This window comes from Rattus norvegicus, chromosome 10 (assembly GCF_036323735.1).
Source record: "Rattus norvegicus strain BN/NHsdMcwi chromosome 10, GRCr8, whole genome shotgun sequence".
Classification (NCBI taxonomy): domain Eukaryota; kingdom Metazoa; phylum Chordata; class Mammalia; order Rodentia; family Muridae; genus Rattus; species Rattus norvegicus.
The window spans coordinates 98,154,895-98,158,815 of record NC_086028.1 but is presented as its reverse complement, the minus strand read 5'-3'; the positions used below and the strand labels follow the sequence as shown (position 1 = coordinate 98,158,815).

General features: G+C 41.6%; 1 pseudogene; it reads right to left on the bottom strand.

Moving 5' to 3' along the window:
* Nucleotides 1–2,460: 2,460 nt before the first annotated feature.
* LOC108352188 (high mobility group protein B3 pseudogene) lies at nucleotides 2,461–3,921 on the bottom strand (annotated as a pseudogene).

Sequence of the window (3,921 nt, the reverse complement as noted above, 5' to 3'; positions counted from 1 at the left end):
AGACAGAGAGACAGAGAGAGACAGAGAGAAAGACACAGAGACATAGAGAGAGAAACCAAATAAAAATAAAAGTCTTATATAAAAGGTTGTTAAAATAACCACATACTGGCTCTGATGCTTATGAGAGAGAAGGTACATTTTGGAAGGTATAGGGAGAGGGGAAATAATATGATCAAAATGTACCATATAATTTAAAAAATTTTTAAAGTAGAAGGGCATAAGTGTTTGGAAATCACCAGAATAGGACTCTTTGTTACTGCATGTCATGGATTCCAATTCCCCCTTCTATGACACAGCCCTCATTATGGCTTTAGTGATATTGAGGTAGTGTCTGTCTTTGTCTCTGAGGTGTGTTTCCTGCATGCAGCAAAATGCTGGGTCCTCTTTACGTATCCATTCTGTTAGTCTGTGTCATTTTATTGGGGAATTGAGTCTGTTGATGTTGAGAGATATTAAGGAATAGTGATTGTTGCTTCCTGTTATTTTCATTGTTAGAGGTGGAATTATGATTGTCTCTCTTTTGGTTTCATTGCAAAAAATTATATTCTTGCTTTCTGTATGGTGTAGTTTCTCTCCTTGTGTTGGAGTTTTCCGTCTATTATCCTTTGTAGGGCTGGACTTGTAGATAGATATTGTGTAAATTTGGTTTTGTCATGGAATATCTTGGTGTCTCCATCTATGTTAATTGAAAGTTTTGCTGGATACAGTAACTTGGGCTGGCAGGCATTTGTGTTCTCTTAGGGTCTGTATGACATCTGACCAGGATCTTCTGGCTTTCATAGTCTCTGGTGAGAAGTCTGGTGTAATTCTTATAGGTCTGCCTTTATATGTCACTTGATCTTTTTCCCTTACTGCTTTTAATATTCTTTCTTTGTTTTTGCATTTGGTGTTTTAACTATTATGTGGCAGGAGGAATTCTTCTTCTGGTCTGAGAAGCTCTCAGGAACCTTGGTGGAGATTTTTACCAGGTGGTCATCATCATTTTGTAGACACCCATGGACAAAAAAAAAAAAAGAAAAGAAAATAGTTTTGTGAGTTATCAACCAATGAGATCCAGTTAACAGTTGAAGGTGTGGAAACATTTTCCTAGCATGAATGTGCAGAAGCAGAGAGCCTTGAATTAGCTGTCTCCTTTATACATTATGAAGACACCTGGTCTAGGATTATAGGTATTAATACAAGGTAGCATAGCATCCCTGGTCACAGCACACATGATCAGTGTTGCCCCTCAGGCCTGGTCTGCTCTTTGCTTTCAGAAGGCACATAGCATCCTCCATGGGCATTGTGTTTGGTGAAACTCGAATACCAGAGAAGAGGGTTTAACTAGAACCTTGGGGAATGTTTCAGAGTCACTGGGCTATTTGTGATAACCCTAGGTAGAAGCTAAACTGTCTACTAATTCTATATCACATATTTGATTTTACTAAAAATAATCTATTTCCCCCTCTAACTGTCTTGTTAAATGAAGCGCCTTCTGTGAGAACAAGGCTAGTTTGCATGTACTAGCTAGCTCTAATCTCCTACTAGATAGCGGCCTCAGCAGAGAATTTTCTTTTATTTTTATTACAGAGAGCTTGACGTTTAATGACAAGTATCTCTTATATTTTTTAAAAAATGTAATTCTGTTTATTTAACTTCAAAAACATTTCATCATTCTAAACATACAAAAAATTAACAGAATGTTGCAAATTGGGTTTAAATACAGAGGGTTCTTGAACTTCCATCCACGCAGTAGTTCTTCACTTTGCTGACAACGATGAGTTCTACAGTTTCTTTCAAAGGTTTAAAAATCTACTACACTTAACTGAAGGAAAAGCTCCAAACACTTCTCATGCCAGCCGACCCCTCCCCACTCCACAACTGAGAATGTCAGCAGAATGCTATGCCACTATGTAAAAAACAAGATTACCCGGAGTTAAATGGATGATGCCTACTGATGCCCACCGCAGTATCTACAGGTCCGTCCTCACAGTGCACGCCCTGAGGTATGACCTCCTCCAAAAGGCATCTTCCCCACACAGCCTCCATGCCAAACAAGGAGTATCAAGAATCTGGGTTGTTTTGTTCTCTTTGCAAACTACAGATATGTACAGTTGACGACTCAAGATTTCTAGCCAATAACCGTATAGTTAACACTACCTTATAAGTTGAGAACAAAATGCCAGGAACATTTTCAAATGCCTTGTCACACCAACAGCCAAAGTGCCCTGAGTAAGGACGATGTGAGAGGGCCTTTTCATTTTAAAAATATTTGGAGCTATGTACAACTTTGATACAGTTTCAGGGTGCTCCGGACACCCACGGCCACTTCATGTAAACCACTGACACTTTGAGAAACTACAATACGATCGTGATCAAGTCTTGTAATTAAATCTAAAGGGCAATAGACATGACTCAAATAAGATATGTGTCAATCACAGTGCTCTCCAACTCTAAGGTATTCACGAGGAGACAGAGTTTTTATTCATCTTCCTCCTCTTCTTCCACTTTTTTCTGGGCAACTTTAGTAGGACCCTTGGCGCCATCAAACTTCCCTTTAGACTTAGAGTTAGCAGCGTCCTTCTCATACTTCTCCCTCAGCTTTGTTGCCTTGGTAATTAATGTGAGGTTGCCTTTCACTGTGACTCAAGTTATTCCACATCTCACCCAGCTTTTTGGCCACATCTCCAAGGAAGATGCCAGGGTTTGTGGATTTGATCTTGGGGACGGAATTCAGAGCAGAACGAGAAAAATCCAGACGGAGGTCTTTGGGGGGCATTCGGGTCCTTCTTCTTTTTGCCTCCTTTAGCTGGCCCATAATCCTTCACCTCCCGATCATAGTGTACTTTATCCGCCTTGGCCACTTCATCAGACTATGACGATTTCTCTTTGCTAGACATTTGTCTTCCACATCTCAGAGCACTTCTTGGAAAACTCTGCAAAATTGACTGGAATCTCTGGGTTTTTCTTCTTATCCTCTTCCCTGCATGTCTGGGTGAAGAAGGCATATGGGGACATCTTGCCCTTTGGTTTCTTGGGATCACCTTTAGCTGTCCTGGCTGTTTCGTTCGCTAGTCCGGGCAGCGCAGGGCACGATGCACAGCTCAGCCGTGTCTCTTAGGTCTTAAGATGATTTAGGTTGATTAGCTCACAGTTATGCTTATTTCGCTTTTATTTATGTGTATGTGCCACTGTCTGTGTGTGTCTGTGTACTTATGTGCACGAGTGCCCACTGAGTGTAAAAGATGGTGTCAGACTCCTTGGGTTATGAGCAGTTGAGGCTCTCTTGACAAAGGTGCTGGGAGCTGGAGTCTGGTCCTCTGTAAGAGCAGCAAGCACTCTCTTAACTACAGTTCCCAGCTCTCTCTCTCTCTCTCTCTCTCTCTCTCTCTCTCTCTCTCTCTCTCTCTCCTATTTTGAGACAGTGTCTCTCTATGTAGCCTAGGCTAGCCTGGAGTTCATGGATATCTTCTTGCCCCTGCCTTCCAAGTGCTGGGACGAAAGGTATGTACCTCCGTACCAACCTCCATTTATTTTTTTAATGTCACTTTGCTTTCTAACACACACACACACACACACACACACACACACACACACACACACACACATACACACACACACTTTCCTAAACAGTGACTGTCGAGTAAAAAGTGAGTAAGCTATCATGCCAAAAATATTCTTTCTTTTAATCGGATTTTTTTAGATTTACATTCTAAATGTTATTCCTATCCTTCCTCCCCCTGCTTCTGTGAGGGTGCTCTCCCACCCACCCCCTTCTCCCGCCTCTGGCAGATGGTAACAGCAATGCTTCCAAGTCTGCTATGGACAAGAAGGGTAGATTCCTCCCATTTTCAAACTAGAAGAGGACAGAAACCATCATTCCTTTGGAGGTGGCAGAGTCTGGTAGCAGGCAGAACGGTTCTCCTGGGCTTTGACTGACAT